Source organism: Poecilia formosa, unplaced genomic scaffold (assembly GCF_000485575.1).
Source record: "Poecilia formosa unplaced genomic scaffold, Poecilia_formosa-5.1.2 Scaffold160, whole genome shotgun sequence".
Lineage (NCBI taxonomy): Eukaryota > Metazoa > Chordata > Actinopteri > Cyprinodontiformes > Poeciliidae > Poecilia > Poecilia formosa.
Window position 1 is genome coordinate 961,253 of NW_006800099.1, and position 11,550 is coordinate 972,802.

Below are 11,550 nucleotides of genomic sequence, written 5' to 3' on the forward strand. Positions count from 1 at the left end.
AGAGGAGAAAAACAAGGAAGGGCAAACTAGTACAACTGGGTCATTTTCACTCCCCTAGAGAGAGATTGCTACTTCCCTCCTCCACCTCTTCCTGTCCTCCCAACTCACATTTTAATTTACTAACAGCTCTGCAATAGCTGTACTCTGCCCTGGTGTACAGACTGGCACGGCAAACAGAGGCAAAGACTCTTTGCTTGTTTCCCCAAGAAGGACAGACAATATTTAGACTGAAGGTCTATTGCCAAATGGGTGGATTTATCCAAATCTCTTGCATTTTACTCTCTTCTCGTTGTGCAACACACTGGATTCTGCATTTCCTTTACGTTTCATCGAGCTCAGTCATACAATTTTCCATCCATTGGTCTGTCTTCCTCCGTCTGTGGTCAACTGTGAGACGCATGGTCTGCCCACACTGACAAATAAAAGGGAATCATTTACCCCAGGCATGTTGTTAGTTGATATGTTGTGCAGTTATGGATGTTGCAGGCTCGAACATCTTGCACGCAAAGCAGTCAAAGGCGCCCACTGCCAGCCCAATGATGTCACATCTTTGAATTCGTCTCATGACTTCTCATGAAAAGTATCCTTCGCTTGGCCGGATACCTTTCCAAATTCCAAGCAAGAAGGCCTCACCTATAAAACTGACACCATGACAGATTTGTGCTGATATTGGAAACCACGCTTAGTTACATTTCAAAAGTTAAGCGACCCCAAGCATAATTGTAAAAAAAAAAAAAAAAGTGAAAGTGAAATTCAGGAACTCGTCAATCAGGAATTTACATGTATGTATGAAAAAAATGGATATTTCCAACCCCAACTGCAATCCCCTAATCAAGAGTTTCTGCTGCTTTAACCTAACAAAACAGTGCTGAAAGTATCCTGTAACAGAGCAGCCATTATATTCCACAACTCAGGCCTACTGAGGTCTACTCCAAGCTCTTAAAGTGCCTTCCCCAGCACTTATTACACTCGCTGATCATTTTTCACATACAAAGTAGCACATAAATGTGAAGAAAGAAAAAACACTTGATGTTCTTTGTATTTTTACTTCAACAAAAAGCTCAACAAAAAGATGCAGGTACTGTTGCAAGTCTCTTGGAGGATGTCAGCTTGAACAATACGATTTTTACCCTTTTTTTCTTTTACCTCAAGCTCAACCGAATTGGATTGAGGGTTTCTGTCTACAATCAATCAACCAATCAATCAATTTTCAAGGTCTGGACTTTTTTCCATACCATTCCACTGTAGCTCCGGTGGAAGTTGTTGTTCTGATGGGAAGTGAAACCCTGCCTCGGTCTTTTGCAGACTCTAACATGTTTTATTTCACGATGGGCCAACATTTAGCTCAATCCATCAGCTTCGACCAGCTCCACCGTGTGCCTGCTGAAGAGAAGCGTCTCTACAGCATGATGCTACCACCACCATGTTTGAAGCTTGGGATGTTGGGATATCTCAGGCATGAGTAAAGTTTGCAAAACTTCATAGCTTACCTCTCTACTGTGTTTTAAATTACGCAGCTGGATTGCAAAGGGGTTCTGATAGAGCAATGATAGAGCAATTCATTGGGCTGCCATCTGCAATTCCAATTAAATACATGGTGTTTTGCTTTAATGTAAAAGACTTTTACAAGGTACCATTACTTTTGATGGTAGCAACAACTGTGCTGTGGCATCACTTAGGTTGTCAAGATGCCATGCATCTGCTTTCCAGACATTTAATCAAAGCCGAGTCCTGACTCGCAGAAACTGAGGGCTCCCTGCAGAACCACAGGCGGACTCTTAACTCCTATGTTCTTGCAAATTCAATTTAACTCATTTTTATGCGGGACCGGGTTCATCTGGGTCCACAGCCACAGAAGAAAGAAATGATGAAAAGAGCAGATGGTGTAGAATTATCATAAATTGTAGCAATATAACATTTTTAGCCTCAGACTGATTCATGTCTGAAACCAGGACCAGGAGGAACCACAGAGTCCATAAAGGTGGTGGCGTTTCTTTCTCCCTTTTCTCTCTTCTTTCTCTTTTTTTTCCCGTCATGGCAAATTCCCTGCCGTCGGAGGAATGCCTTGTTCTTATTCAGATGCGTGTGTACATGTGGGTATTTGTGAAAGTCTGAACAAAGAGGGTCAGTGTTGACAGCGGGGACACAATCAAGCACTCAATGGATAGCCATTAACTCATCACACACACACACACACACACACACACGCACACACACACACACACTCGCACACACACATTCCAGAGTCCGCAGTTGAGAAGCATTGACATTCAGACCCAAGCAGCCAATCAGCATGTTTCACCACAGCCACAAAGGAACCAGTCAATGAGCAGCGAGGGGGATGTTGGGATTTTTGTGAATCAAAGATTCTCATTCCTGTCTCAACAATCTTCCTCCTCCTTTTACTTTCTCCTAGTCCCGTTTTTGTCTTTTCCCAGGGTGGATCTCTGAGTGGTTAAAGGTGGAGAGGAGAGGCCACTGGGCCCAGTCCACCTCCCACTCACTCATGTATGAATCACCCTATTGTGGGTTGGGTTCAGCGGCAAACGCTGTTGCTTTCAATTTCAAAACCTAGTTTGGACTTTTTGACAAAAACTTGGATCTCATTCAGCTGCTGTTGTTGCTGGTTTGGCCTGGATTACCATGAACACCATCTATGTGACAGAAAAACAAGCTAATTTATGGGTTTTATTGCTCGTGGCTATAGTTTTAAGTCACATTATAGAGTGTCGGAAAATGACTGGTTACAATGAATTTCCATTGGTGCAGATTCATATCAACATACATACATATCAAACCTGGCCCAGATGGCCATTTCGGCTACTTCTTTTTCCACAATAACTCCATAAACTAAGTGCTCCTTTGTCTTATCTGTACATCCATGAGTAGCAAACTCAGATATCAACAGTGGGCAAAAAAGAAACAAATGAGAAGGTGCTAAGCATTTAGCAATAACAGAGCATAAAATACAACTGAAACAACAAATAAAATTAATTAAAAATGTTCCACCTTGCCAAAGCAGTGATTTATAACTGCATCTACTGTAGGCGTGAGTGGAAAACAAAGTAAAAAGTGATTTTTTCTTCTGGAGGAAGGATATTTATTGGAATCTTTTATTATATTCCCTAGCGACTGCAGCCTGGTTTATGCCAGCCAGCTTTGAAGTAGTCCTTTTATCCTTGTCTGATCTGAATTTCTCCTCCTTCATTTTCCCTGAATTGCTCTTTCAAAATTCTAAAGAAATCCTAAAAACATCACAGACTCCGTCAAGGATTCGTGATAGGAGAGTTGTTTTTTTGTTTGTTTGTTTTTGTCAGATTTATAAAGATGGTAAGTAAAAAGATTTCTACGTATGTTCGACAAAAGCAGAACCTGTAGAGTTTGCAGCCTTGGCTTACTGAGACGCAGCTCCATGTACCCCAACCCTCCAATAAACACACACCAACTTCTCTATATCACACACACTTTCCCTGTCATGTCTTCATTTTTAGCAGTGGGCAGCATTACATGGAATATGAGTAGACCACCCACGGACACACACACACACACACACACACCGAGCAAATGCTGCTGGAAAATGTGAATGGCTATGTGACTAAAAAGGCAGAAAAGTGCTAAATACAACAGCGCCTTGTGTTGCAGTGATGAGTAACACAATTTGGTGTGTCCATTAGTGTGCATGTAGCACATATGCGTGAACATGGGTGTGTGCGTGTGAGTGTTATTCCAACAAAAATAGGCGACCACATGTGGGTGCAGAGAGCATTAATCACACATTAAATCAATTGGAAAGCAAAACGTGTGAGAAACCTCGACGGCCCACGATTTGCTCTGACTTTTCATGCCAGCAGGAAAGCAGAGACGCCACACCCATCAACAAATACGCCCACGTTCAAACATAAAGCAGCGTGATAACACATAATTTGAGAATGATTATACAGATTTTAGGTAATCGGAAGATGAAATGTACCTAACATGTTGCATTTGCGCTCTTTTAGCTCTTAGACAGACGGCGGTCGTTTAAATTTGAGGGGGTTTCCAGTTTTAAAATGATGTGTGTCCATGTCAGTTCAAAAAAAAGAGTTTCCACCTCTGTTGCTTTCCTGTTACGTACTCTCTTTTATTGGCCGCTCTCCTATTATGTCACACGTCTGTGCAGGAGAAGCTTTTAGAGGTTCATTAAACGACCGCAACTAATAAATGAGCATTACTATAAAAATATCTCATTCCTTTGTAATTTACTTCCAAGTGGACAGACTCTCCTTTAATCTTCTAAAGTGCCCTTTGCAGTATTTCTCCAGGCGCTCAGGGTCTTTTTTTTCCTTTAAACAAGTTTTATTTTCATTCATTTTTTTAAATCATGTTTCTGCACTTCACCGTGAGTTTTTTTTTCCCTATTTAAATCTGACATACACTTGAATTGAGGTATTAGCACATTGCATCAAAAGACATACCCGGTTTTTCTCACTGCCTGACATTAATTCAGACTAAAGTTTTTCTGTTTTACAACTTTTAGAGCTGGCAAAAATTTATTTCTGTTTGCTAAATTGCAGAATAATGAGTGAGATGTATTGTTTTGAGATTTTATTTACTGTATAGTTTCAATATTATGCGATATAAGTCTCTTTTCTACAGTATAACTTGAACAATAGTTTGATGGAGATTTATCCCATTCCTCCCAAAAGAACTGGTGTAACAGAGTCAAGTTTCACGACCCCTTGATCACCTTTTCAGATCAGTTTGCACTTCAAAACAGCTAAAATATTCTCTTCTGTTGATTTAAAGTGCTTTTAATAACATCAATATCATCCATGTTTCTGCGACAGACTGGCGACCTGCCCAGGGTGACCCCGCCTCTCGCCCAGAACGTTAGCTGGAGAAAGGCACCAGCAACCCTCCCGACCCCACTGAGGGACAAGGGTGTAAAGAAAATGGATGGATGGCTGGATGGATGGATCATCCATGTTTGAGACTCGATTAGAAGTAAGAAATGAAGCTCTTGTAGAGTAGCGATGTTTTACACAAGTACCCTGAACCACTTTTAAGTTGCTGGGGCCACATAAATGCTGCATAAAAACACCAGAGGAGTGACAGACGAGATTCAAATGGTTTCTAAGCCCTGTGAGTAAATGGTGACATGCGACTCGTTCGCTGCAAAAAATGCTAATGTTAGCAAGTGCTTTCCGTCAGTGCTACTTTACCGCTTAGAATTACTCTGGTCTGCATCATACCATTTTATTAAAATCTGAAATACTTGGACTGAACAAAACACAGTCTTTAAAACGCAGTTTGATATTTATAAAACCTTTATTCTATTTGTGAAAAGTGGCCTTTTCAGTTCTTTCGGGGGGGTTTCTTGCCACTGGGACATGCCTAGCTTGAGATAAGCTTCAACACTGCAATGCAAAGACTTCTCAAACCTGGGCTGAATTATTCTACACTAACTACAGATTATTCAAAACCTATTTTGAGATTAATTTTCTCTTCTTGTGGAAACAACAACAAAATTATTCTTGGTTGTACTGAAAAGTCTGAAAAGTCTGCTAAAATCTGATCTGTCTACGTTGTAGTGAATTTTCCATTTCTTCCATGAATTGTTGCAAATTTTGATATATACCTCACAGAATATATATCTAGTGTGCAATTTGTGACTCCAGACCCAACCTCCATTCTCCATCCATCTGCACTGAAAAACCAGAGCCACAGTGGTTACTGCCAGAGCTTCCAATCGAATATTTGCCAGAGGCATTCATACTGCCCCTTTCCACCTATGCTTGAAAAAGACGAAACCCAACTTAAAACCGGCTATGAATGGATGGCTTCACACACAAACACACAAGCACTGACAAACTAAGAGCTCGAAGTCACAAGCACGTGTGAAAAGACGCACACACTTGAGAAAATGCAAAGAAACCGTGGCTCAGATTTATACAGCTCTGTAATGGAGTCCCACTCTGATGCCCAGCCACCCACCAATCCACCCACAGACAATCTTGTCATGCAGAGAAGCAAGAAGAAGACTAAAATAAAAATAATGTTTTTCACTGGAGCAGTTCTTGTAAGTCAAACAAAGCAGATACGAACAGAAATCCTCAGTAAATATAAAGCCAGGTCTGCCACCGATCAATTAAGAAGGAGTACATTCAAAGTGCATAAAATTAAAAGTGTAAATCTGCTACTTTTTCCCCTGTGGGTTGTGGTTCTTGGATAAGTTGCCACACAGTGTAAGATTTCACGCCCTGAGGTAGCTTGACATCATGTTTCACTTCAGCAAAGCATGGATTTGCCAATCCGCGATGGGAAGCAAAGCAGATTTCTCGCTTTCTCGCGCATTCAGATTCCCACTGTGTGTGTATGGTGTTGACACACATACACACATGTGCATTCGAACTGATGAAATGGTCCAAAAGCACCACAGAGAGACGTTATCTAATATTCACTGTCTTTTAAATGTCCCTCCTTTAGGTCAGCATGTAAAAGTTTGGCTCCGAAGGCAAAATAAATAAACCCTAAACAGCGCTAAGCCAAAGTATTTTGTTTCCGAAATTCTTCTGTTCTTTTCCTGCTTGTCACACTGAAATGTTTCAGGTCATCAAAGAAAATGCAGGGTTCAAACGATGAAGCTGCACAAAAGTGCAGACAACAACTCGGGATGGTGGTGGAACGCATATTTAATGAAGGGGGCGGAGGGGGGAGTACAAAGCTGACAACACAACCTGGAAACGGGACACGCAAACAAACTTCTGGAGAGCCCAAGAGAGGAGTGGAGGAATAAATGGAGGAAAAAGTGAGGATTAACGGAATCTGAAGAGCTTTAATGCTGAAGTGGTGGAAGTGACAAAGCAACCAGAAGAGCTGATCACTGGTGAGTGGATGCTGCCGGGAAAGGGAGCATCCAGAGGTAAAATTGGTAAATGAGAAACAGCTGGGAAGGGGAGCAGAATAGCAGGCTAAGGGTAAGGTGACGAATCAACAAAGCAAAGAGAAAGAAAAGGAGGGAAAAAACTAGGACCTGATATAAAACAGAACAGAAAGAAACCCTAATCTTAAAAAAATAAATAAATCTGAAGCACAAACAGTGAACACAGATGAACTAACACATGAGATAAACTTAAAAAAAGAAGCCAAAAAATAATAATATAATGGTCTGGGGAGGTTATTTTGCTGCTTCAGGACCTTGACAAAGTCCTGCAATTAATAGAAACCATGAATTCTGTCCAACCATCACTTTATTACATTACCTAGGTATGATACAGCAGGACAATAATCTGAAGGACAGTGGCCCAGTCAAACTCCTTTCTTGAATCCAATTAAGATGCTAGGGGTGACCTTAAACAAGTTGGAGATCCTCGTAAACTTTCCACTGTGGCTGAATTAACACATTTCCTTTGTCTTTTATTACAGAAACCTAACAGCATTTGTTGCCACTTAAGAATCGCCCAACAAGCAATGACATTTTTACACTAGGTCAGCGTAAATCATTATTTTTGTCTGATAATTTAAACATGTTTGAAGATCTGAAACATTGAGTGCGGGAAAAAAAAAAGCAGAAGAAATCTGTACAAAGCAGCACTTTTTCACAACACTGTACATGCATGTACATGCATCGAACGCATATGTTTTGCACACTGGCACTTAATAAGAAAACACGTTTTCACGAGCACAAATCAGTACATCAATCTTGAAACCATGTCAACACAAGTTGAAAAGAAGGCTCTATACATTCAAAGACCTTTCACAATCAACAACCAAACAGCTTAAAGTTTGTTTTTTTTTTATGTTGCATTTGGGTTACTGTCTCTGCACCGTATTTGTTTTGTTTTGTTCAGCGGTTCTGAATGCTGCATTCAAACCATACCAATGGGTCAGTAGGTTCCTGCTGCGCCTGCTTGAAAAACTTGAAATCCTCACACTGATGCATCACCTAGGAAACGGAACAAAAACGCTCTCCGGTAGCGTAACACATGTATTTGCAGATCAGGATTTGTGCCTTTTAACAGATTTGCTTTGCATCTTGTTTACTTATCTACTCAACTAAAAGAATCAAGGATTTAGGCATGAATAGCAGTAAGGTTACTTCCAGCAAATTCTCAATGGAAGCAACAAGTAGCCTCTGCACTTGTTGACAGTCCAGAGGGCAATAAGGGCAATAAAGCTTAATAAAATCTAAGATCGGAAAATGGCCACATAGCTGGAAAACGGTTCATCTCTACATCCCAATGTAGTACATAGAAGGATGTAACTTCACGTTCTGAATCATAATTGGTATTTCCAGTAAACTACTGCCTCAACAGGCAGAAGTGGGTACTGCAATAACTAAATTACCATGTTGGTAATTTTAGGTTGCTTCCTGTTTGCTAACAAAATGGCTCAAGGATTTGGTATTTATTAAGATGCAAGTCTTGGGAGTAGACTTGAAATTGGTTGTGTTCTTTTTATGAGAACATTTGTTGTCACACAAAAATTAAATTAAGTTACGTTTTTGTACTTTGCTAATTTGTAAATCAAATTTTAAAACACTAGAAACTAGGGTAAGAAGGATTTTTTTAAAAGCTAGGTGTTGGGGCTTAAACGTGTTTTTTATTGTTTGTTTTTTTGCCATTGCAATAACAAAATGCTATTTTTTTTTTTGTTTCCTTCGTGAAATCCAAACAAACGGCTGTTAAGACAAAGATATGTCATTGCAATTACTCTGTTGCTTCCTGTTTTTATTCAGGAATAACACAACTAAATCAGAGATAGACATTACATCTAACTTTTTATTTATATACATAAACCACACATTTACTCCTTGTATATCCCTGCTTTTTTTTTTTATAGATATTTCACATGACGCTTTCTTCCACAACCACTGCAAGCTGCACATTCTTTTAAAGTGCAAGTTGTAATTTCCAACAACCTGTGGGGTCTTTCGGGAAGACAGTCACTAACCTAACTATGTATCATGTCAACAATAAGGCAAAAACAATCACAAGAATATCTGTGAGTATCCATGTCAGATGAAAGAAGACGTCTAATGTGACACACAGCCTCACACATACACACAGAGGCTTCCAGATTCCTCAGAGTTCATGAAGAACACTCTTTGTGGCCCTGCAAACGTCAGTGTGTCCAAATAGGTTCAAGTTTCAGCAGGCGAGTTCTTCTAATTCCTTCTCTTTCAGTCACTGACACACACACACACACGCACGCACACGCACACACACACACACACACACATACACACACACTTACTCTAGCATCTATCATCTTGACAAAAATACACTGGACCTGCCGGGGAGTAACAATAAAGCTCCGGTGAATTGTCTCTGTCTTCTGACCCACTTCCCTTCAACAAGAATAGAGTCCACTCGACAAATATTTGTTAATACTAAATTGCCTTGTCAGGAGTGGTGGTTGGACGCACGTTGCAGACTGTGAACATAACAGAATTTTCTGACAATAAAAAGGCTGAAAAAAATGTTTTTAACAATTGGTCACATAATAAAAAAAACATTCTCTCCCGGTTAAGCCATTTAGTTTTTGAATCAGCGCTGATGAATAGATAAAATTGGTCCATAAAAACGAGCCAGACTGCTGAGATGGGTGGACGTGGAGGGAATGGAATCAAAGTTTGAAAAAGGACTGCAGGTCTCTCTCAGTGTGCGTGCGTGCGTGCGTGCGTGCGTGCGTGCGTGCGTGCGTGCGTGCGTGCGTGCGTGCGTGCCATCTATTCTAGGAGAATTCCAGAGGGGAGACCCTGTGACTGACCCCCACCTTCCAGGACCTGGCAGGATATCGCCAAACAGCAGGCGCACTTACACATGTGTGTGCACATACACAAACGCTCACCTTATAGGAGGGCTGAAGGTCACATTGGAGCCAAATGAGTTGCATTACAGCACTGCAAGCACAGCATTATTCAAAACAGTAGAACATTTTCTGATTTCTACTTGGTTTCTGAATATTTATATTTGTCTCTGGTAAAGCTGTTTTTCAAATCCGTTAAGCTCAAACACTGCTGCAAAACTTAAAAATTTATTTATTAATGCAACCACAGAGCTTTTGAAATCTATTCTGATTTCTAAATAAACAACCAAAATACTAAATTAACATATTACATTTTGATATTCACACTGAGAGGCCTGTCTGTTAAGCATACGACTGCTGGCTAGCTAGCCAACAACATAGCCACCTAGTTACACCTGTGTGGAAAGAAAAGAACAACAAAAAGGGATAATATTCTCCAAAATTAGAGTTTGCAGCTGGGAATGACTTCACACCTGAGAGGGGAGCATTGTAAATGCAAGTCAGAAAACAGTGCGGTTTGCTAACTGCTGTGATGGCTAACTGTTGTTAGCAATGCAAGCTGATAAATAGCATATTTCTCTAATTTAAAACAATGGCAACATGTTTACTGCGCTAAGCGTGTCTGGTTTAAAGAGATAAACCATCAGAAGTGCAAACAAATAGTTAATATTGGCCACATTCCCCACATTTTCGTATGCGCACTGTCAACTTTTCAGATTGAAATTCCAACTTCTTAGGGCGTTTTTGAGAAAAAGAGATTGTACTGAGATGTGAATCATTTTCCTCAGTTATCCCACCATGATAATCTCATACCAGCCCAAGCCTACTTTCATGTATAACTGTAGTAGGCTTGTGTCAGCCAGCTGATCAGCAGTGTGCAGGGAGAAGTGAAGCAGGGTTAGCCCTGTATTACTCAATGGAGAAAACTCCAGTTCACACCAACACTGTCTCTGGCAATGCATGAAAAGGACTTTAAACTGCAGGAAGTAGCATGATACAATATCTGTGGTTATAAAACCACAAATTTGTTTTTTTATTTGTTTTTGTTTTTTTTTAACTTAGCGATTAATACCGGCAACTGACTCGTGCTCACTGTCAACCGATTTTCTGGACATCTACTGAAAAAAATAATGCAAAAACTGCATCTAAGCGGATTTGTCTTTCCAAAATGAAGTTAGTTTGCCTCTTAAGCTTTGAGCACACTGACTAGAACTACACCACTTGTTGTTAGAGCCCTTCAGGTGCCTCACTACAGGAGTCTTGGCGAAAGAAATCCCAACTTCCTTTCACACAACTGGAGGTTCCCCACTGATGTGAGAGGGCACGAGCGCCCGCGATATGTGCACATATCGCTCAGCGCGCGAGGACCCAAACGTTTAAAAAAAATAAATAATTCACACATAAAGCCCAACTGATGTTCCTAAAGGGCACAACACAGCGAGGGAAGCAAGCAAGTTTCCTTAAACAGAGAGCAGAGGAAGCACTCACTCTGACACCATCGTCTTACCTTCCTTCTCCGCGGCTCATTCCTCCTTCAGCCGATTCCCCCAAAAACTCTTGTCACGACGAGGCTCCGCGCTGCCCGCAAAATCAAACCAGCTGCGGCTCGGCAGCCGAGAGAGACTAGACGGAGCAGAGGTTTGCTCCAACACGCAGGAGCTCCGTGTGTGTACGCGTCTCTGTGCGTGTGTGTGTGTGTGTGTGTATGTGTGACAGCTTATGGAGAGAATGAGCAGCGAGAGGAGAACCGGGGAAGTTAGG

The 11,550-nt window shown here is 40.9% G+C and overlaps 1 protein-coding gene across 2 annotated transcripts in view; it reads right to left on the reverse strand.

Moving 5' to 3' along the window:
* The window catches only part of ppp2r3a (protein phosphatase 2, regulatory subunit B'', alpha), a 64,243-nt gene extending 52,693 nt beyond the window's left edge, over positions 1-11,550 (reverse strand). Inside the window, exon 1 of one of the 2 annotated variants that reach the window (XM_007564511.2) lies at positions 11,297-11,550. The gene's annotated coding sequence lies outside the window, so the exon portion shown is untranslated. Of the gene's footprint in view, positions 1-11,277 lie in introns of both variants that reach the window. The other variant, XM_007564510.2, reaches the window with a different exon arrangement.